The 24,850-nt window shown below is 40.6% G+C and overlaps 1 protein-coding gene across 5 annotated transcripts in view; it reads right to left on the reverse strand.

Annotated features, from left to right (window-relative positions):
- arid5b (AT-rich interaction domain 5B) overlaps window positions 1-24,850 on the reverse strand; it is a 139,917-nt gene that overhangs the window by 105,199 nt on the left and 9,868 nt on the right. The window lies entirely within an intron of this gene.

Genomic DNA, 24,850 nt, shown 5'->3' on the forward strand with positions numbered 1-24,850 from the left:
TACAACACACGTCCCAAGCACGCTACCGTTTAAAACAACCACAGGTTACAAGTGTTGCTTTTCATAGGGGTGGGGGAAGACTTCAAAACAAAATTCAAACTCACAATTCGAACGTGACGTTAGAAAACACTTCAGCTGGCACCAAGTATGGAATTCCCATGCCCAAGAAGTTCATTAATTCAAATGAAGCCTTCAAAACTGCAGGATAAAATTTTGGTTAGGTTGGGATCAAGGAATTTGGAACAAGGGTGGGTAAGCTGAATGGTAGGAAGACTAGATGGGTAAAACCTGATTAAAATAACTATTATACCCCAGGGCAAATGTTGAGTCCATTGCTTTCAAAAGGCAAACCTTTTTGCATTCAACTTGCTACAGCGTAAATGTAATCTGAGTGGCGAGCGGCTGAATTAATTGTCACTGCAGTGCGACTCCAAGGCAGAGGGACAGTCTTATTCGGCTTCGCATTGCCCTTCATTGCTCGGCTGGTTGTACAGGTAAACAAATGAGGTGAAGCTGCGACAGGCATTTCTTTACCGGGAGAATTTTAACGCGGATCAGTCAACCGAAGGATGTGTGGGTCTTTTGCACAGTCCAAATTGCATCAGCTGCCCGTCCTGCACCCTATTTGACCATCTGAACACACAGTACCTCTCCAGCAGAGACTAAATTTGACAAGACCTACGGTTGAGCAATAAACACATGACAAATGGACAATGGTAGTCCAATCACTGTCCGTCTGTGGCACTGAAACGGGAATACTTCTCATAACCTTGAAAAATAATGTAAAGCTTAATACTGGAGTGAAATGGACCAAGTATTGTATCTCTGTGCCAAAACAGATATAGTCAGTCAACATAGAGTATAAAATAAATAACAAGATAGATTTTTGAATTCTTCGCCTTGTAACAATGAACCATTTGATAATTAAATAGCACACTACTATAATGATAGTTCTGAGTGTGCTGTTCCTCCACACCTTGTGGGACATCAGGCGGCAACCTTACCATTTCTGTAGCATTTGTCTGTTTTTTTTACAAACTGAGACTGAATCGCTAGCTCAACACTCCACCCAGCACAGACAGAAGGCACGCAAGGGGCCAGCTAGATTCGAACCCGGGACCACTCGAGTCGCAAAGTCAGCTGCGGGTGCCACTAAACCACTGGCCGGCCGATATTTGTGAGCAAAGGAGATTAATTTCCATTACTGTTATCAATCCCCATATTTAAATACAAGTTTAAAACAGCATTTATAAAATTAAAGTAGTAAAAGCATTTCAAAGCACATCACAGGATCATAAAAAAATTCACACGGATGTTATGACTCACGACTTGAGAAATTAGTTCAATTGGTGGATTAGATAAAGAACCAGATTAGTTTTAAGGAAGTAGAATACATTGTATTTAAAATGCAATTGTGCAAAAAAAAATTCTAATATTGTTGCTGAGAAAGCATCAATCCTTTACATGCTTCAGCGATTTCAAATGAAATCCTACCACATGTAATAGGTAATCCTGCAATTTAGCGTAAAGGACAATCATACAAACATTGCTTGGAGAGGTGTCACAAATTGGCTGAGTTGCAGTGCAGAGCTGTAGTCCAACCTAATTCTACAGTAAGACATTAAGAAAACTTCCAGGCAGTGAAAACGAAAACCATTAGGATATTAACCTCAGGATATCAAAGTACTCTACAACCAATGAAAACCTCTGAAGATACCTCTGTTGTAATATAGGAAAATCTGTCAGCAAATCCCCACAAACAGCAACAAGACCACCTACTTGATTTAATGCAGGGCCAATCGTATTCAGGAGATTGGGAGAAATTCTCAGCTACTCTAATTTTATAAATATATGTTATTAAAGCTATAGCAAACACAATTAGTGTACATCCTTCTTGACGTTCATTGTAAATTTTCTAACAATGCATCATTACCAGCAATGTTCCCTCAAGAAATACAGGTCTGGAAACAATATCACGAGTTCTGCCTTTGTCATCCACTCAAGAGAACAAGCGGAGGTTCATCTTTGTCGAAAGATGGCATTGTCAATGTGAAGCAACCACTACGTGCTACATTGAAATACCAGCCTAGAGTTCATACTTAAATCCCCAAATTGTGGATGAAGCCTCCGTCTGATTTAGAGAACTATGTTTCATGGGGGTGTGTGTGGGGAACATAAGATTTGTGTTGTTCGACTTTGAAATCTCACATTGCAAATCAAGGATAGATGAAGAACATTTTCACGATTTGCTTGAACAGGAAATTTTTCTGAATATTGTTATGAATCCTGTAACTGGAGAACTTACCAGCAAAGATAGAGAGGTCCGTTGAAGTCTGATGTCACTATTTTCAAACGTTTTATTTATAAAGGGACACAAAAGTAGGGTTAATACATACATTCAGATAATGCACATTGTCAACACTCAATCTAAAGCGTGGGTATAGTAATAATCATCATTAGGAAGTGAGCTCTGCTGTTGTCTAGGGGTTAATAGATTGTCCGTTGGAAATATAAAAGTCACTCAGAAAGTCTGCAGGCCTCAGCCCTTTGAGAATCGCTGGGTTTCACGTGAGGCGACCGAGAGAGAGAGATTGGGGGAGAAGAGAAAGAACTTGCCAAGTCTTGATGAATCTTCCGTGAAATCGGGTGAGCATTGGTTTCCTCTCCCCGATGTTAGTTAAAAGCAGTTTTCTGTGATTCCAGCCACAAATTCCAATCCCGGAATCTAACGCACGTGGCTTCCTTCAGAATGGCTTCCCGCTGCTGCGGGAACACTCTCTCGTGTCTTCTTGGTGCGTCTGAGGGGCTGTCCCCCTGAGACTCTCCTTTATACTTCCTCACGGGGTCGCAGGTGTCAATCAGGTTGGGATAATGCAATCTCTCTCTCAACCAGCCCACCTTGCCCGAGGGCTTTTCACGTGGACTCCATGAGACAATAGTCGCTGTCGTCTTATTCTGTATCCCGGGTGGGACGTGCAATTTGGCACGTTTCTCTCTCTCTCTCACTTCCTGGGTCTACAGACCCCCCCCCCAAACGGGTGCTCTTGCGATTCTCACAAAGGAGGGGGCTGGGATCATAACAATATTAATTCATTAAAAATTCTTCAAACCCCACTCTCCAGACTTCTTGTTTAGAGGTGGCATTGGCAAAACTACAGTGTAACCACCACACTCTGAGGTGCAAACACTCCACTACAGGCCTGAAACACCAGGTGTTGTGATAACGAACCCGATAAAATGCATAACTGGAGTCATTTTGCAAGACATCAAGGTATGATGCACAGTTCTTCAACAAGCAGTAATTTCACTTAATTAAACCATCCCCCTTGTAAATCAACCACATATTCGCTAATACTTTATGTGCATCTGATTGTGCTGCAGATTGAGCATTTTGAAAGTATTTAGATTTAGTGGGACCCTGCTATCAGTTTATCACTGATGAGCCAAAATGAGTTATTATTAAAACAATATCAAAAGAAAATCTGACCCAGCCTGTGTAACTTACATTGAGGTCAGGGGCAGATTAACATTAAATATAGAACACTACAGGCACTTAGTCCCACAATGTAGTGCCAACCTTTACACCTACTCTAAGGTTAATCTAACCCTTCCCTCCCACCTAGTCCCCCATTTTTCTATCACCACCTTAAAGTTATACCTCCCCTCCCCCATTTTAGCCATTTCCACCCTGGGAAAACAATCTCTACTTAATTTATGCCTCATCATCTTGTACACCTTTATCAAAACACCTCTTACTCTCCTTCACCCCAAAAGGAAAAGTCCTAACTCACTGAACCTATCCTCATATAACATGCTCTCTAATCCAGGCAGCATCCTGATTCGAGGGATGAAGCACCCTGCTTTGAATTACCAGTCCACAGTGGACCAAGAATGGCCAGCCAATTTGTTATTCATTAAAGCCCGTAACTAACTTCATCCCTACCAAATCTCCTCAGTACAATTTATGAAAAATAAAATTTATGATGACCTTCCATTGAAATCAAGAACACATAATACATTTCAAAGTTTAAATATTCATTCATCATGGCCAGAAGTAAATAATGAATGCTTTAGTAGCTAGGTAAGGGTTAATTCCAGTTGGCCTACAGACTATAACTCCATTGTGAATTCTCTGCAAACATTTTAAAAAATTATCAAAGTGAATAATATTTCTGACAGAAGAGCACTCAAAGATTTAAAGTGCATGTTGTCACTGGAGAATATCCTCTGTACCTCACCAGAAGCTTTACCATAACTCTAGAAAATGGCTTGCGGTACAAAGGCAGAAGAAACACCTTTTACATAAGAACTTCTTGATTCTATTTTGATGCTCCCCTGTTTATTTCGCCACAAGTTAAACAGGTGAAAGAATGGGAATCCAATATGGCGAGTCACATCAGTGACTGAGGCAGTGGACACAGCTGAAACTGGCCCTTCAGCCCATCTAGTCTGTGCCAAACTATTTACCTGCCGAGTCCCATTGACCTGCACTTGGACCATAGCCCTCCATATGCTCTCCCATCCATGTACCCTTCCAAATAGCCCTCCATACCCTCTCCCATCCAAATAGCCCCCCATACGCTCCATACTCCTCCATACACTCTCCCATCCACGTACCCATCCAAATAGCTCTTAAAGTGTCAAAATCGAACTCGCATCCACTGACAGCTCATTCCACACTCACCAAACTGAGTGAAGGTCCCATTCGTGTTCCCCTTAAACCTTTCACCCTTAACCTTCTTGTTCTAGTCTCACCCAGTGGAAAAAAGCTTGTTGCATTTACCTCATCTATACCCCTCATAATTTTGTACGTACCTCTATCAAATCACCCTTCAGTTGTCCACACTCCAGGGATTAGGTTCTAACCTATTCAACCTTCCCCTGCAACTCAGATCTTCAAGTCCCTGCAACATCCTTGTAGATTTTCTCTGAAGTGTTCCAATATTATTGACGTATTTCCTGCAGGTAAGTGACAAAACTGCATACAATTCTCCAAATTAGGCCTCACCAAAGCCTTATTCAACTTCAACATAACATCCCAACTCCTGTACTCAATACTTTGATTAATGACGACCAATGTGACAAAAGCTTTCTTTACGATCCTATCTACCTGCGACGCCACTTTCAAGCAATCATGAATATAGTATACAGTTAAAAAAATAAACAAATACTTGAACTAATGCCAGAAAACCAGCAGCAGGAAATATGGGTGTCTGACCTGCTATTCATCTTCTATTCTGCATTCCAATGTACGCAGCTGCAGAGAAAGTCGGCGATGACTTGCCCAGAAGAAAGTGGCCAAACACTTTCTACAGTATTGCTGAACAGTGGTAAATACAGAGCTTTTCAGGCCACTAAAATATAGTCCAAGACATTTTCCATGTCTACAGTTCCTCACGAAGGGATCTGAATTCTAACTTGGCATCACGAAACAGAAAGCTCACTCCAAACTGACCTCATTTCATGCAGCACACATTACCACAACGTCTGCCCATTCACCTCAACTTGAAACATACACTTAAACTGGGAAAAGCAATTTTCATTCAATGCAATTTGCGCACTCCAGGGGTGAAATTGACCTGTTTGGGCAACAAATGTAACAACCGTTAATGTCAGGCCAAGCAAAAATATTAGCTCATGTTTCTGGTCTAAATCAACGGGAGGTAAATCACCACTTTATTCAAGTGTAAGTGTCGAATGAATTACATGCAAGCATCACACAGGGTCAAAAAGGCTAGTCAGAGGACATTCAACCCATCATATCTGTACTATATTTGTGAAAGAGCAAGCCAAAAATCTCCATTTCATTGCTCTTTTCCCCACAGCCTTCTACAAATTTCTCCTTCAGTGAATATGCATTTGAAATGTATGAGTGAATCTGCTTACACCACCCTTTCAAGTATTGCATTCTAAATCACAATTTGATGCATTAAAAAATTCTCTTCATCTTTGTTATTTTTGTCAGTCATTTTAAAGCTCTCTCCTCGGGTTATCAATCCTTCAGACACAAGAAACAATTTTCTTGCATCGGCTCTTTCAAAAACCCTCAACTTTGAATGCCTCCATTAAATATTTATTAACAAAAATAGGCAATTTTAAAGCAACTTAGCAGACCCAGATATCTACCATCATCATAAAAGTTAAATTACTTTGGTGAAAAATACAGAACCTAATAATTCTCGTGTTTTTCAGGGAAGTTAAATAATGACTGCATCTTGGTTTAAAAATAATTTCATTTTCCTCAACTCTGAAATGATTCCATAACCTATGGATTAACTTTCAAAGGTTCTACAACTCATACCTTGGTATTAATTATTTGTTTATTTACCTCACGGTTTATTTATTTATTTTTGCGCTGCTTCTCTTTTGCACATTGGCTGCTTGAGAATCTTTGTGTGCAGTTTTTCCATTGACTATTTTATTTCTGTGTTCTACTGTTGTAAATGCCTGCAATAAAATTAATCTCAGGGTTGTAAATGGTGACATTAGCACTTTAATAAATTTACTTTGAACTTTGAAACACAGTATTCCTATATTCAATAACATTGGGAACAAGGCAATTAGATGCAATATAGTGATAAAATAGAAAACAATATTTCAATTTGATAAGCAGCATTAATATCAACCCCAATCTCATTCAATTTCATTGCACAAGGCCATTCTTCCGCTATCCCAAAATCTCACATCATTAGCCTCTACCTGTGGTGTGTATAGGTTGAAGGGATGGCCTGCTATATAATCTCTATAAAGAACAAGAGATTAGCATTTTGATGGAATTGTCCACGTTCCAAAAAAAAAGCACTTATGAAAGCGGCAAAGTAAATACGACAACATCAGAAAACAAGTGGGATGTTAGGATACCCATTGCCACTCTCAATACCCATTTAACACAAGGAAATTCTATTTGCTGCACCAATGCACCGCCTGGGGTAGGTGGGGTAGTGAGCATCAAGTGTTATTTAAAGTTAATCCACACTGAAAGACAGCCTGCTTCTAACTCATCTTTTAACCCAGAAGGGACCGGCTGCCAGCACCGTGCCAGAAATACTGGTGCAAGAGGTGCAAAAGCAGATGACATCCCTGATATCTGCAGTGTGCCGAGAGGTCTTCTGTGCAATTTAACCCCCGTCTCACACAGAGCTTGAAGCCCCTAGTGCAGAAGCAGTCAGCAACTTCGCCAGCAGATCCCTGGATCCAGTCACAGTGTTCAGCAGCCAAATTCTCACACAGAGGCTGCATCTCAAACTGCTGTCATCAGGGCTTTGATCACAAGGAATGCTGGGTGTCACGGCAGTCCAGCAGCTTATCCCTGGATTGGCAAGTGACCCTCCTTGCGGGTTAACAGTATTCCTGTTCACATCTTCGTGCCTGTACTCTCCCTGTTGTGTACCGCAGCCCAGAGATTCTCCAGTCAGTTTTAGCCTCCTCCGTTGGAAGGCAGCATCTTTCGAGGAGGTACCCTGCGGCCAGGGCATGTTACGCACAAGTGTGGGCAGGGGAACAAAGGTGAAGTACTAAAGAACATATGGGACGTACAGGTAACGTGTGTTCCACTTGATATTTTTTCTGATGGAAAAGTTTGTTTGGGAATATTTATTTTGGAATGGACTTTTACTTGGACATCGTTTCAATGTAGTTATGGTGATGGGCAGCAGCAGCTGACATCGTGGCTGGAGAGTTCCTGGCCTGATGGGAGAGGATAGAAGCTATGGATGAATGGTAAAATGCAGCTGAATTTATTGATCAGTCAGAGGTGTTATTGTGAAACAGCAAACAGAAAGAAACCATGTAACAGCTTCCCTTCATCTTCTGGCTTAAAGTCATGCCGCTTGCTGAAAACTACCACAAATCTTTGAGAGAAAAAGTACTTGGAAAAGTGACCTAACCCGCAACCATGCACTGGAAGTCCATGTCTAGCCGTAGCCCGAAGTTGCCATATAATTGTTTGTGAATAGTTCGTGGCCAAGTTCACCATGACAGCCAATTGCAGATGGATCTTCAGTCTAGTGGCACACACAAAATGCTGGAGGAGCTTAGCAGGTCCTGCCCAAAGGTCTTGGCCCAAAACGTCGACTGTACTTTTCCCCACTGATGCTGCCTAGCCTGCTGAGCTCCTCCAGCATTTTGTGTGTGTGTGTTGCTCTGATCTCCAGCATCTGCAGATTCCCTCGTGCTTGCGTTCAAACCAGCTGCGGCAGATTTCAGTAACGACATCACATCAGAAGCGCGGACGTCTTGTGCATCGCTTCTCCGTGATCACGGGGAAAGCGCTCCCTTGCTGCTCTGTGGAAGCAGAAGGCAGGCCAGAAATCCAGCTCTCAGCCTCATGCTGGGTGTTCACCAAGAGGGAAGTTCACATTGTAATTACAATGATCAGATGGCGTCCAATGAAGTCTATCTTCAGCCTGTAGGTTTTTAATTAAGTAACATAGTTCCCAGCTTGTCTCGTATGGTGAAGAGAAATGAGCAACAGAAATACCTGTCAGCAATTTGCTGGGGAAGATATCCTACAAACTGTAAGTTCATATTCCAAATAATTTCACTTAGCATCGACCAATAGAACAAGCAACAAATGGCCAGGTCAAAATGATGAATGGCTTCTAATACTTTGCTATGGAATTATTTTATTACATTTAGCAAATGGCCACTAAATCAGTTCTGATGACAATCAGTACTTGCAGTTGAAAAAAAAAATTAGTCCAGCATGCATTCTTTCAAAAAAAAAGCTTATGAAGGGAAATCAGTGATTAATGATTATTCAAAGTATTTTACAACTACAAACAACTGACAGATTGAGTAAAATGGGAAACTACATTTACTGTTTCCAAAACAACCCATGCCACAGTATAAATCAGCAGACTAACTCAGTACTGTTTAATTTTATCCCTAGAAAACCACTAAAGGGCTAATTTGAATCTGTCTTAGAAACTATTCAAGAGCAGCACCACTGAAAAGCCTGAAATTTTTACAAAACTGCATATGATGAAAATCTGAAATTCAAAAAACATAAAGAGCTGGGGGGGGGGGGGGGGGGAGGGTTCTCTGACCTGAAACCTTCATCTAGTTTCCATTTCTGCAGACACTGTCTGATCCATTGAAGTGGCTGTTAGATATTAAAAAGTCAATAAATGTAATAGACTAACATGGATTGGCTAATCACACTTTCAATGGAACAAATTCCTTGTCCTTTTAAAGCTTGTTCCTTTTCCAAACTCGATGCCATAATGTTGCATTTCATACATCAGCCCCCGCTTCCATCATCTCTCATCCAATACATTCATTTCTCATCTCTTATTCACATGTAGTTGAGTTACAAAACATGCATAGATTATGACAATCTAAAATATTTTGCTGTTTAATATAAATGCCATTATCAATTTAATAAAACTTGTAAAACAGAATTAAATGGTCACAAAATGCTCATGAACTTAGTTAATTAAGAATACTTACGAAGCACGACAGATTTGTTTTCCTGTGATGGTCAGATGGCTCTGATTTCAGTCCAGAATATTAAAGAGAATGCATTGTGCTTTCAGCTGCTGAACATTGGGGTTATTGGGACTGCTCATAATATCCATAAGCCCATAGACATAAATGCAGAATTAGGCCATTCAGCCCATCAAGTCAGGGAAGCTACTTTTAGCATATACCCCAATAAGGGTGATGGTCTTGGGTAAGTAAGTAACTAGCATCAAAACAACATGATCAAACAGGTAAACAACCCTAATAGGAGATCATTTACAAAGATAGCACTGAGAAAAAAAGAATCCATCGGCAATGATAAATTGAAAGACTACAGGAATCATTTTACAGAAAAAGGACCACAAGATTAAACAGAGAGGCACTAACAGTAAATTTCAGAGCCAAGATGAAATGGTGATAATGGAGTAGGGCACAGTATAAACACAAGGCATTCTGCAGATGATGGAATTCCCGAGCAACGTTCCCTTGTTGAAGTGCTGGAGGAACTCAACAGGTCAGGCGGCATCTATGGAAAGGAATAAACAGCTGACATTCTGGGCAGGGGACCCTTTCTGGCTCTTCCTCCTTCCTTTTCAGTCCAATTCAACTGGTTATTCCTCTCCATTGATGCTGTCCGACTTATAGGATGGACATTACACTGAAAGTATGCACTTGGGGATGCAAGAGTATGAACAATCTGGGTGCTCAAATATGAAGTGAAAGAATTAGAAGTCAACATCCAGGGAAACATAACAGCACTGAGCACCCTAGATTTTTTTTAATAAGAATTTTTTTTCAGATGCTTATTTTTCGTCTTTCCATTAGTGTCCCAGTACAAAATAGCAAATTTTAGATTCCCAAAAAATTAAATATTGCAGAGAAATTTTTGTAACATATTAAATAATAGAGCACTTTTCAAATAAAACTTGATTACCTTGTGGGTATACAGCCCAGTGTGTGATTAAACAAAGATAACAAACAGGATGCTAAGGATCAATTATATAATGAGTTGAATGAACTAAACTGATTCACTGAAACAGAAATGGATGTAGAAGTTATGAAATAGGGCAAAGGACAACCCAATTAAAAAGCAAGGGGGTCAGATGTGACAGTTTATCACCAATTCACCAGGGGTTTTAAGGTGCGCTGTCCAAGCTCTTCTAAAAAGCAGAAATGTATGAGCAAGGTTGAGGACCAGAAACACAGTGGTCAGCTACAGAAACTGAGTGCAGCAGATGAGAAATACAGCGAATTGACATCTCTTCTAAATCAGAAGTCGTCCAGCACTGCAAACCAGCTCTGAACTCACAGAAACCACTGGAACCCAAGTCCACCTCTCTACAGTCTAGAGACGTCTTATCAGAAGTGGTCCTCACGGAAGAGATGCTGCCAAAAAGCAAAACTAAGAGACTCACCTACGCACAAAAACACGAGGACTGGGGTGCTGAACAGTGGCAGCGAGGGTCAAAAAGCAAATCAGAGTCACGTTTCGACATTACTCATTTTGCTCCACCGCTAGGGATCTACACAGGAGATACCATTCAAACTGGGGCCTTTTGGTCAGGAGACTGCCAGCCCAGGAAGATCCCCAAGACAAATTCACATGCTGCCTACCTGGATTTGTACTGGGGTTTCCATTCAACAAGGAACATACTGTATTAGTCTAAGACAACTGCACTACTCCAAAGAGCGCAATATGAGGTCATTCTTACCCTTGGCCATTAGGCTCTATGAGTCAATCAATAGCCAAGGAAGTGATGACCCCCTGTTTGGGATAACTTAAATTTTATACTTTCTTACTTCTAATATTTGTATCTCCATGCACTTGTAATGCTATTGTGACACTGTAATTTCCTTTTGGGATCAATAAAGTATCTAAACCACACATTTCTAGTTGTAAAAACATCATCCGACACTCAGGTGTGAGATCACAACACAGTCCTTAATCATACTTTAAAACAATTTGTTCTACATCTCACAACTGAAAATGACTGACCAATACGCAATCCTTGAAACATACCCCAGTATATCCTAGTTTTAATGGGCTCAGATTCAACTGCTGCGTAGTCGCTCCAAGTCTAGACAGCGTATTATAGCTAAAGGTACAGGGCGGGCAGGCAGAAAAGTAAAGCAGGATAGCATAGACAACCAAATGGTGATACTTCCAACCCGCAGTGCTCTGCAGGCATGCCCCAGTCTAACACTGCTAGTTAAGTGCTAGTTAAACCAATCTCCTCTTGATTTACAATAGGTAGGTTCACAGATACAGCTATTCAAAGGATTAGGTTCACAGAATATTTAATCAAAATACCATACCAGACAGCTTATCAGAAAAGCAGGAACATGACTGCAAAACAACCGATTACTGAAGATAAAACAAATAAAATCTTTTAAGGCCTATTTCATTTGTGCCATGAGTCATATTAATAAACCACATTGTTGTTTCAGTCACAGAAACAGGACACACAATACAACTATTCATTTCCTAAAAGGTCACCCTGGGAGAAGCACATATTGTTTCATAACCTATCAGTGTAACTATTATTCAGCAGATGAAATAAAATATTAAAACAAGTACATTGTAAAGTCCTGATGTGTTCATTATGGGAACCAGGGAGGGAAAAAAAAAACAATTTACTGAGCAAAATCTTAAGAGAATTAATCACTAGCTTGTTTTACTTAATTTTCAAATCTGTTTACATTTTTCTAACTACAAATGCATTTTTCATGCGCCAGCTCACAATGTACATCATAGAGAGTCAGATTGCTGGCATCGTGTCAAATTCCAGTCATGAGGAAACTAACTGCACATGAACTGATTCAGTGTTTCATAATGGATAAAGGAACATGTAAATTTTTAGTATGTCAGCAAATGCAAAAAAAAATAAAGTCACAAGCATGCACTGCATACAAAGCAATTTGGAAAATAATGGGCCAAAAATGTAGACAAAGGAGAAACTGGGAATAATTTACAACAGGCAGTGCAGGACTCATTCCAACCTCAAGGAGTCTGATGAAGGAAGAGAACTTGTCACTGGCACAGAGTGTAATGGAGAAATAATCCGGATAGATAGAAAAAGTAGGGGAACATCTGAGAAATAACCTTATTTACTTTTATTTCGAGCTACAGCACAACAGCAGACCCTTCCAGTCCAATGAGCCAGCACTGCCCAATTACCCCCATGAGACCAATTTACCTCCCTTGGAATGTGGGAGGAAATCAGAGCACCCGGAGGAAACCTATGCGGTCCCAGAAATGGACAAACTCCTTACAGACAATGACAGAATTGAACCCAGGTTGCTGGAGCTGTAATAGTTTTACACCAGGAGTTCCCAATCTGGGTTCCACCGACCCCTTGATTAATGGTATTGGTCCATGGCATAAGAAAGCTGGGAACCCCTGGGTTTCACCAAGTGCTCTGCTATCATGCTGCTTCTGAGGAAATACTTGAGCATGACGCAAGTGCAATTAAGACCAAAGTAAGAGATGGGAGAAAAGTTGGCTTTGAATTGAGGCGAGAGTGCACACCAATGGACCAGCTGAGTGTGATAAAGAGGAACACCAAATCCCTCAGGATTTAACCTTAATACAACTGGTCTCTACTTATACTCATTTAATCTGGAGCCAGAATATCTAAATTGTGGATAGCACCTAATTGGGGGAGGTCAATGCTGCAGAAGGCTTTAACAGATTAGAAGAAGCTGTTAAACAGATGCATATTAGGTCTACAACTGACAAGTACATTTCAAATTACGGAATGAAAAATAAGATCACATATAAAATAGGAATGCCATGATACAGAGGGACTTTCAAAGGGATTTACAATCACCAAGTAAGGGCAAACTGAGCAAGAATAAGAGAAGATCAAAGCACTAGGGTTTACATCTGGACAGAGTAGTGTAGAAAAATAGCAAGATACTTGCAAGCTGATTAGCACACGAAGCATAGGGTTTAACTCCAGCTGTTATGTTGTCATGAAAAAAGATAAAATGAGATTAAAGAGGCAACAAATATGATGACTAGTAGCTGAAATGGTGAGTCATACCGATTGGGACTGGAAAGCAGGTTGGGAGGTTATACCAACCAGGACTGAACAGCAGGCTGGGAGAAGGCCAAGGCATGACCACTCAAAGCCTTTACAATGATCGAAAACAGAACTAAAACTTCCAGCATCTGCAGATTTCCTCGTGTTTGCCCATAATTTCAAAATACATTTCATGACCTCAGGTTGCCCCAAAGCATCTTGCAGCCAACGAAGTATTTTAGAAGTGCTGTAACTTAGAAAATCATGATATATGACCGTTCTAATAAACATTACAAGAGTAAAGAAGGCACAGGAGTGTCAAGAGAACAAAAAAAAAATAAAATTAGTAGTCTCACCAGACTCGAGATAACAGAAATTCTGTGAAAACCAATAAAGTAGCCAGATTCAAGTCGAGTGACACCTGCTACTGTCACTCCAGAAAAATACAGAAGTGACTATACCACAATTACTGAAAAATTCCCTGCATGTCCGTGGATGATTATATAAAAATGCAAGTACAGGAAAGTTAAACTACAAGAAAAATCAACAATTCTACACTCCAATCCAACACCGGTTGCTGGAACATGCCATCCATGTGAGAAAATAGTACAAATGTCTTGCAAGTCTGGAAATATCTCGGGGGGGGGGGAGGAATACACGTTAAAGCAAGAAGGCAGCCAAGATATGGCCCAAATACAGCACGAACATTCAACACAGACTGATAGGAGCAAATAGCCAGTTGCTGCACGATAACTTCATTGTAATTCTTTAACTATAGTTTCTGAACATATAATACAATCCAACATGACTGCATTCAAAATAGCTCCAAGTATAATCACAACATTCCACTGCACCCTGTAATTTACTTTTTTTTTCATCTTTCTAGGATTTGCTAATTCTTTTTTTGTTTTTAAAACTTTGTGCTCTTGTGTATATACAACCAATAAACCCTTACACGCCAAAGAGTACCCTTTCAAAGCATTAAAAGCCAAAAGGGCACGATGCCAAATAGGGGCTGCAGATTAATCACTCTTCATTCCTTTCTGCTCCACACAAGCACATAGGATACCCATGCAAGTGCCATCAATCACTGGAGGATGAAACAAAAAGCCAGAAATTTAGACCTATATAGCCGAGGTGACTAGAACCTATTCCGGACAAAGAAAATTTAGTTTCCAGCTAAAATAAAATTAATTACATCCCAAGACCTTAGCTACTCAACTAGAAACAAATGCAGAGCCCAATCACATTACATCCTTGTAAAATGAGATGGCAACTTCAAAACAGAAAAGAATAATAGGCTTCGTTTCCAAATTACTTTTGAATCAGAAGACTGGAAGATTTAGTGGTTTCCTGTTTCAGCTTGCAAAGTAAAAAGTATAGATACCACATAATTAGCTCAGGCCTTTTTCCACAGCAGTTTTCAATCTGTTCTAAAAATGACAACATAATCTAACCCTCTTTAATATGATTCAATTAAGATACAAGACTGCTTGTTTCAGAACAGTCAAGCAAAATATCCTCAAATACCCACAAATATTGTACTGCACATATTTGAGCTAAGAGCATTGTAATTTTGATTTTCAAACTTATTCCAAAAGATATACTGTTTGATTTTATGATGTACAAATATTGTGTAATGTGCATATTATGCAATACATTTCAAAAGCCTGGGGCAAATATCTTTCTGCATCAGTGTCATAGCAAAAAGAACATTACAACTTTTTAAAATGTTAATCATTTTCAAGTGGGTTTGCAGGAAGGAGTTTGAAGGGAACATTTTAAAGGAAGATATTGCACTGAATGGGGACTACATGGCTGAAGACAGATCTGCCAATAAGAAAATGGACACCATGCACTCAAGGTCCTTTGACACTGTTAGAGCTCCAGAGCCCCTTTGGAGAACTAATGGGTGCAGCCGTCCTCGATACACTTAGGAGAGGGCAAGATTCCTATCCGGATCTCCTGCACATTTCCCCCAAACAGCGTGCAAGCCCCAATTGAGAGGTAGATTAACAAGTGAACCGAATGAAGCCCCAAATCAGAAGATAAACTTCAAAACGGGAAAAAAAATGTAAGCCACTTGGTGCCCTCAAATGAGCAACTAAACTGTTATCAAAACTATCTTCCACGTCTGCACAGCATAAAAACCAAATCAGTCAGAACACGAGTATTTATTTCAACTGAGTTTGTGCCTCACCCTCATATTATGGCCCTGAAAGTGGATTTTGGCAGCAACCTTCTCATTTTTAGCTTCACTTAGGACTGTATATTAAGGCGAGGCCTGATCAAGGTGACTGAAGTTGATCAAAGGAATTGAAAGTATAAAGCCAGCAAAACTATTTCCTTGGAAAGTACCCAGACAGGGTATGTAATCTTAATATTAGAACCAGGCTAGCGAAGAGCATCTTAATTCAAGTGCCTTCCTCTAAAAGCTACTGAGGCTTTTGGTGGGGGGATTTTAATAAACAATATTAGCAATTTAAATTGATAAAATGCTGGTCAAGTGAAATAAAAGCTTTCAAACCCAGGAAGTGAACAGTGTTAAGATGTGGTCACAACCTAAATAAATATTGCAACAGGACTGGCCTACTTTTGTTCTAGTTCCTTTCTACATGACTATTTTTAAAGTGTTGTATATTTGGTATTTCACAATGGAAAAAGGATGATTTGGCAATAACAGCTCATAATATGAAAAGGTGATGGTGCAAGCTGCTGTTCATAAGTTCTATTTTGTCCCAAGGCAACACTGCTGCAGAAGCAATTGGAACACATTCTAAAAAAATACAGATACCCATTGCTTCATGGAGTTTATGCAATAATCACAATTACTTATCTAATTACTGTACCGGTTTGCAAAAGCAACTGGATCAGAAACAGTTTTGAAATACTAGTGACATTACCTCAACCAAAAAATTTGCATGAACCATTGTGTTTGCAAATTGGTTTAAAAATGATTAATCATAGTTTTCAACATTGGTTTTATTTAGGCTTGCAGATAAGGAAAGATGTTTATATAAAGAATATATTACCAAATTGTGATAAGGCAATTATCCTAATGCACTGTGGATTTCACAAAGAGAATGCTAATTGCTATGTAAAGAAATAGTTAGAGAATTAAGGGTAATGTCACTGTAAGAGCCAAACTGTTCTGTAAAGGAGCTTTAGTATCAAACTGTAAATCAGTTTCCATCTTACAACATTAAATCTGTAAGAATATCAAAGTGGTTTCCTGATTTGACAATAGCTATGCACAATGATGAAACTACCACTGTAAATGAGTTCTTGAGGAATTTTGTCAGGAGACCTTTGAATTCTGATAAGAGCTTTCAACAATATGACATCAAGTTTGCTCACTGACTGTGTTACAGAAGGAGGGCAGAAACCTATTCTGATTTGGGACTTTCCGTAAACCAGGCACTGTAGTATCTTGAGGGCATGCTAGAATATGCAAAGATATCCTAGAGAATGAAGATTTGTGAATCTCCCTTATTTTTCAATGTTTCTCAAGAATCGAAACAGACTATAATGTGGCATCATTGCCGTTTACTGGTGTAATCTTTGAATATGGCATCTACCAATACCCTTATGATGCAGTCAAATATTGGGGGGGGGGGGGAAGGATGCATTCCTTGAAAGCAGTCCATAACTGCAATTTTCCATAACGAGGCTGTGTCATCAACATGGGCATCAAGAAAGTCAGTGAAGAAACTGTAAACAAGAGAAAATCTGCAGATGCTGGAAATCCGAGCAACACATCCAGCAGAGTCACGGGCCTGTGACCAGCAACTCCACATCCAAGGAGCTGGGCATGAGTGGATCTGGTTTACTCTCTTTTGGGCATGTTCACACAATCTTCCCGAAATAACGGAGGTGGAACAGAAAGGCTTGAGCGCATGGGGTCTGTATTAGGTGAGGTTATCCAAAGTGCGATGGCTAATCAATACATTTATACGGGACTTATCTAATTCCTGGGCCAGAAAATCCATCACCGTATCATAGGAGGACTGACTACCCTACAACAGACATACTTCAAAGTCGAGGCATTTGAGTTCAAATGTAAGACTGTTGTGATGTAACTTTATATAAAACTCTGGTTAGGCCACGTGTAGAGTATTCTGCACAGTTCTGGTCGCCCTGCTATAGGATGGGTGTTGAGGCTATGGAGAAGGTGCAGAAGAGGTTTACCAGGATGCTGCCTGGTCTAGAGAGCGTGTGCTATCATGAGAAGCTGGACAAACTCAGGTTGCTTTCTCTGGAGCGACAGAGGCTGAGGGGAGATCTAGAAGAGGTTTACAAGATTATGAGAGGCCTAGATAGAGTGGACAGAGAGCATCTCTTTCCCCAGGGTTGACACGTCTAATACCAGAGGGTAAGCACTGAAGCTGAGGGGGGTAGTTTTAAGGGCATGTGAGGGGTGTTTTCTTTTAAATGCAGAGAGTGGTGGATGCTTGGAATGCGCTGTCTGGTGTGATGGTAGAGGCAAATACATTAGAGGCTTTTAAGAGACACAAGGGAGATGGAGAGATACGGACATGGTGTAAGCAGGAGGGATTAGTGTTTGGGTATTTTTGATTTGCTTTTTAGCTGGTTTAGCACAGCACTGTGGGCCAAATGGCCTGTTCCTGTGCTGTACTTTTCTATGTTCCATCTAAAACAGGACTCAGTTCTTCTAGCAATGTAGTAAATGAGTCGAGTCCTGCAAAGAGAATGGCTACTCTAACACAGAAAACAGCTAACACAAGAAACGTCCATCTGAAATCCCATAAAAGTTGATTTTCACATGCACAGTCTTAGGGGGCTGAATCTTTAAGCACATGTTTATAATGGAAATAACCTATGTTGCATGCCACAATAAGAAAATGCCCTCGATTTTCAAAAGCTACACTTGATTCCCTGCAAGAACGTGTTCCTGACAGACCTGTGGCTTATGACGTGACATTTGTGCTCCAGAACATTCACTCCTCAACTGAGATTCACCTCATCCGAAAATCTGCCACCCTTATTCCACATGCTCAGGCACGAAGAACCACCTATCGGTGCTGAACCGCCAGGAATTTCCTCGGGTCAGCGGAGACGAGAGAACCCCAGTCAGCTGGCAACAACATCACAAGATTCCCCCCCCCCCCCCCCCCCCAATTTTTATTGAAGTTGGACTGACCAGTTGGGATCATCCTCTCAAGGAGATCCACTGGCAAGCAAGCTGTTGGAACTAGGCCTTTCGACCTGCATTGATTTGCAGCTCAAATTAAAGCAAGGTTAATATTGCAATTCTGCAAAATGACAATACATATAGAATTTAATTTGTTTGGGGGGGGGAGGAGGGGAAAGACAAAAGCAAAAACTGTGACTACCTAGTTCCAAATTATCAGCATTAGAGTAAAGACAGCTGGGCCACTATTGTACTCTCACATCAACAATATATTTTGTTCTTCATGTGGATTGGATATAAATTAACAGAGAACTGAATCTGATATGAGGCACACTCAAGTGTAGCTGAGAGCAAATTGCTGGAGGAACTTAGCGTGGCAGACAACATCTGTAAAGGGAATTGGACAGATGACGTTTCGGGTCGAGACCCTTTCTCTGGACTAGAGCACTCAAGTATCGGGTTTTACTTAGAATTTAAACTGAGAATTAACAAATAGCCTGCACCAAGTCAGTATCGCAACAGTAGTGTGTTCACTTACTGACGCAGCAACAGGTTGGCCTCTACTTTCTTAATTAAGACTGCTTAAGACAATTGGGTGTGATGCTTTCAATGAAACAATAGATGCAACATTTTCAAGTATATACCAGCAGGTCTTCCCCAGGTGCTGCTCCTATACAGTTTGGGACCCGAGGTATGGTTGTTCCGCTTAACAACTAATCAGTTTTTTGTGTGCTTAAGGTCAATGTTCAATTACTTCATGCTAATTACAGTTAGCTATAAATTACCCAGGCCAATTTAGAGGTCAGTAAACTGCTCAGAAATTTCAGTTACTGAGTTAATCACTAGCTTTCTTTATTACTATTAGGATCACTTTCTAGCAAAACCAAAAACACAAATTCAAAATCTCCTGCTGGGTGCAAAGGGTTATATTCACATATAAGGGGTAGGGGTCAATGGGATGAAGATATTACCTGTTTCTTTTGGCAGGGAGCAGGTAGCATGTACCCCTTACTCAAGGACTCTTCATCATTTGCCACAATGCTTTTCAATTTTGAAGGAAAGCTATGGGCCCATTTTCCCCGATGTAAACTGCTCCATCAAAGAAGCATCCACAAGGATATTGGCCAACCCAAAAACTCCATCCCCTTCTCCATGTCCTCCACCAGTCTAGAAAGAACTTCCAAGTAAACAGCTAATACAGAGGCACCAGGGTAACATAGAGGTTCGTGCAAACCTATTACAGCTCGGGGCTTGAGTTCAGAGCGCCATTCCACCACCCTCTCTGATCAAGTCTGTACGCTCCTTCTTGTGACCACAAGAGTTTGCTCCTGGTGTTCTTGCTTCCTACCACAGCCCAGGGGCACACCAGTTAGTTGGTTAATTGGCCATCGTAAACTGTCCTGTGATTAGGCGAAGGTTAAATCGGTGGGTTTGCTGGGCTCACTGCTCAACGAGCAGAAGGGTCTGTTCTGTGCTAGATCTCTAAAATAAAAAAAAATAAAATTTGCAGCAGCAGCTGTAAAATTGGGGTTCAATTCCTGTCGCAATCTGTAAGGATTGGGTTCAATTCCTGCCACTGTCTGCAAGGAGTCTGTACGTTATTTTATTTAAAAATACAGTGCAGATTAAACCCTTTAGGTAGCACCACCCGAGCAACCCCATTTTTATGCTAAACTAGTCACAGGACAACTTACAATGACCAATTAACCTGCCCAGTAGGTCTTCGGACTGTGGGAGGAAACTGGAGCACTTGGGGAAAACTCGCGCGTTCCACAGGGAGGACTGGAGTCTCCTTGCAAAGGACACTAGCATTGGGCTCCGACACTGAGCTGTAACTGCGCCACACTAACTGTTATCCCCAGAACCTCACAGGGGTGCTCTGGTTTCCTCTGACATTCCAAAGATGTATGGTTAGTGAGCTGTGGGCAAGCAAGGTTGGCACCAGACACATGGCAGCACTTGTGGGCTGCCCAGCACAACCCTCACTGATTTGATGCAAATGACACACTTCGCTATAGGTTTCTTAAAGCAAATCTTTTAAAATCACTGGTCGTTACTGGAACAGGGAGGAGGGAGTACATTCCCTCCCCCTCCACAGCCAGGGGAGGAAAGGTACCCCAGCCTCCTTATTCCAGCACATCGAATGAAAGTAGAAGATGCAAAGGGCACTGGTCAGCTCCCTGGTAGAAACCACACCCTGGTTTGCTATGGATAATACCCTGCACTCTGAATAACATTCCTGCATTCCTAAGGCAATACATCTTTAAGTACTGCTTAGAGTACCATACAGGAGTAGGCAAACATTCCCTGAGTATTCACACCCAAGTTTCTTGCACAGTTTTTTAAAAAACATTTTTCACCAAACACAAGATGCAGGGTGTCCGTCTCCTCTGAGATAGCCTCTATATGAAGCAAATGTTCAAGCAATTAAACCTCGTAGGCTGAAATGGTCACACCTACTTTTGTTGTCTAATCTCACAAAACAGAGAATCCTCCGACTCACAGTTGGCAGTTCTGATATTACCACCGAGATTGTTCACAGTCTACTGGAGATTATATCCTATTTTTTTTTTAAATGGGGTATTATTTCACTGAATGTATTATTTTTCTAAGGAGAAATACTCCTTAAAGCAGCAAAGTGTAATAACACTCCTCTCCCCAGGTTATTGTGTCCCCAGGACTCATTGCCCTTAGCAAAACCTTGGCATAATTAGAAATTGGTTTTCCATCCCTCCATAATGCATGCAAGTGCTCAAGTGGGAAATATTTTCTGCTACTAGGCAGATTTTTTTTGTGAACACTGAAAAGTAATGGCTCTTGGCCTTGCTTAATTTTTTTTCTGAGAAACCAAACATATCCACTAACACATGCAGCTTTTGAGGAAAGTTTACTGGCTAGCAAATTCCTGGAAATCCCAGCTCTCCTGGGCTCGGGAGAAAGGAAAACCAATTGGAAGTGACTGGACTTCAATTTTTTTTTAATTAAAGAGATAGATAAGTGGTAGATAACAGAGGCAGCTCAAAATTAAAATAGACATCTATAGACCGATCATTTATGGCACGCTGTTTATAAGCAAGTTTGTAGTCTCAAAGGTTTAAATATTAGATGCAAGAACAATCATTGATATGGTTTCAAACTAAGCTCATGCCTCTACCTCCTCAGGAGGCTAAAGACATTTGTCACATCTCCATCATTCCTTACCAATTTTTAATAGAAAACATCCTAGCTAGATGCATCGTGGTTGTGTATGGTAACTGATCTGCCCTTGACTACAGTAGAAATGTGTACACAGCTCAGCCTAGTATGAAAACCAGCCTCTCCTTCATGGTAGCTGATCTATTGCTGCCTCAGTAAAGCAGCCAGCACAACTAAAGACCCCACTCAACTGGACATTCTCTCTTCTCCCATCAGTCTGAAGATACAAAACCAAAAAGCCCGTACCACCAGACTCAAGGACAGCTTCTACCTCACTGCTCTAAATCTACTGAATGGTTCCCTAGTGCGATAAGATGGACTCTTGACCTCAGAATCTATCTTATTAAGATTCTGCATTTAATTATCTGCCCTGTACTTTCTGTAGCTGTTGGATTTTATTCTGCATTGTTATTGCTTTACCTAGCGCTATCTCAATGTGGAATGAACTGATCCGTGTGTTTTTCCACTCTACCTCAGTCTGCAATAATAAACCAGTTCCAATGAAAGAACAAGGAAATTCCACTTAACACTAATACTCTATTCCACTTCTCCGAACTACTCATTCAGCTTCCAATGAACTGCACAGAGGATCAGTCGTGCTCGTCCTATCCAAAATTAATTTACTATGTCACACTTTTTGAAACCGGTTTTGCTAGTACAACAAAGACTCATTTGTACATTGAGCAAATATAAACCAGCTTTTGTGGCAGATCATCAAAACAGCTTAATTGATGGACTCTGACTTAAATGCCATTATATTACTGGCTGCAGAATCAGAACACAAGCTGACACACTACTCTGAATGCATAATTTCAGCTCACTGTATTGTCTTACAAGATATTCAAGATTGTTTAATGTCACTTCCAGTACACAATTGTGAAGGAGAACAAAATAATGGTCACTCCGGATTTGACACAGCACCAAAAAAAACACAATAAAGATCACAAAAATGAAAAATATAAACACATCAGATACATTGATTGATTACATGTCCATACAGCGACACAATGCACTGAAGCACCAGTACATAAGGAGATTCTGTCAGGGGAAGTTAAAGTAGTGGTGGAGGGCTGGAGGTATTGATGAGCATTACTGTTTGGGGGAAGTAACTGGTTTTGAAGTCTGATGGTGCTGGTGTGAATGCCCTGTAGCCTCCACCCTGATTGAAGGACAAACAATCCAAGAGCAGGGAGGGCAAAATCCTTCATGATGTGGCTGGCCTAATTCCAGCACCTCAGCTTTGTCACGAGATAGGCCTCCATCTTGAGTATGGACTGGTAGAGGTATCGAAGTAAAACATAAAATCACTATTGACAGCATCCAGTGCCACACAAAAGTGTAAAATCAGCAAAAGGAAGGAAGGAATAATAAATTTTAGAGATGTTTTGGCCAAGCTTTTCTTAAATGTTGTTGCCTATTTGGGCTCATTTGCAGTGGGTCATTATTTAGGGTGATAGGGAAGAGGCATACAACACCTTTACTGTGAATGTCAAATATACTGTACCTCTCCAAAAGGCGATACAAGATCCTTGTAAGCCCTACGCTTTGGATGTGTCCTTTCAGTCTCCACACACACATTTACTTTCCACAGGCGATACATTAATAAGGCTGACTTCTGCTGTTTGAGGATTGCAAGCAGCCAGCCAAAACCTTAATCCCGCTGAATTCTTGCTCATTATCAGATGGGTTACAAATGATGTATGGACCTTTAATTTCTTCATAATCTGCAAATGACTAAATTGCAAAGATTTGTTTTCCCCAAAGACTTTATCAAATCTTCAGTGCTTTTCTGACAAAATATACTGGGTAAAAATCACTTATTTTAGAACATAGAAATCTACAGCACATTGCAGGCACTTCAGCCCAGTGTTGTGCCAACCATGTAACCTGCTCTAGAAAATGCCTAGAATTTTCCTACCGCATAGTCCTCTATTTTTTTAACCTCCGTTACCTATACAAGAGCCTCTTAAAAGGCCCTATTGTATCCGCCTCTACCACTGTCGCTGGCAGTGCATTTCACGCCCCCACCACTCTCTGTGGGAAAAACTTACCTCTGACATCCCCCTGTACCTACTTCCAAGCACCTTAAAACTATGGCCCTTTGTGTTAGCCATTATTGTCTTTAAAGGGCAATTAATCAAACTCATTTCACAGTATGAATTTGGCACCTTTATTTCCTATTTCTTTAAAAATAATCGGAGAGTGTTATGACATGAAGAGTAGGAGAGGGCAGGAGAATGGGGATGAGAGGGGGTAATAAATCAGCCATGATGGAATAGTGGAGCAATCTCAATGGGCCGAATGGCCTAATTCTGCTCCTATGTCTTATTTTCTTACAAGTTGTTAAAACACAACTTTATTAAAGAATCGGCTCAAAATATTGACTGTTTGTTTGTTTCCATGGATGCTGCCTGACCCGCTGGAGTTTCTCCTGCATTTTGTGTTTGTCGCTCCAGTTTATCAGCATCTAAGAATCTCTTGTACTGTATTATAAAGTCTTAATTGCTTTATCGTGTGTTTTAAACTGTACCACCAGAGAGGGCAAATCAGTGAGCAAAAAAACCAGTATTATTTCAAGCAGCTCACTCTCCAAATTAAAATGTAATAGCTGCAAAGGGAGAGATCGTTGCAAAATAAACATCAGTGATCTGTCCGCAATGGGCCCCAAACTCTTTCAATTTGTTTTTTCTTCCCCCCCACCCCACTGCAAGATATCAAAAAGAGTTGGTAGAAACTTCAGAGTTGTACTCCCTAGAGACACCTGCTGAACACTATATTGCATTACATGTGACAGTTGACATAGCAAACCTGAAGGATAAAAGTTGACAGAAAAGCAGGGCCAAAAAGGTAAAAGAGAGACATACAGTCGCAGATTCAAATGGATAACATTTTTGATACTGACCAATGATTATAATAAAACTGGAAATATCAAATACTTTAAAGGATGACTTCACATTTATATTTCCTAGCATGTCTAATAATACCTAGCCTGCAACCCTAAAGCAGAACATCAACG

The sequence above is a fragment of the Hypanus sabinus genome, chromosome 22 (assembly GCF_030144855.1).
Source record: "Hypanus sabinus isolate sHypSab1 chromosome 22, sHypSab1.hap1, whole genome shotgun sequence".
NCBI classification, from domain to species: domain Eukaryota; kingdom Metazoa; phylum Chordata; class Chondrichthyes; order Myliobatiformes; family Dasyatidae; genus Hypanus; species Hypanus sabinus.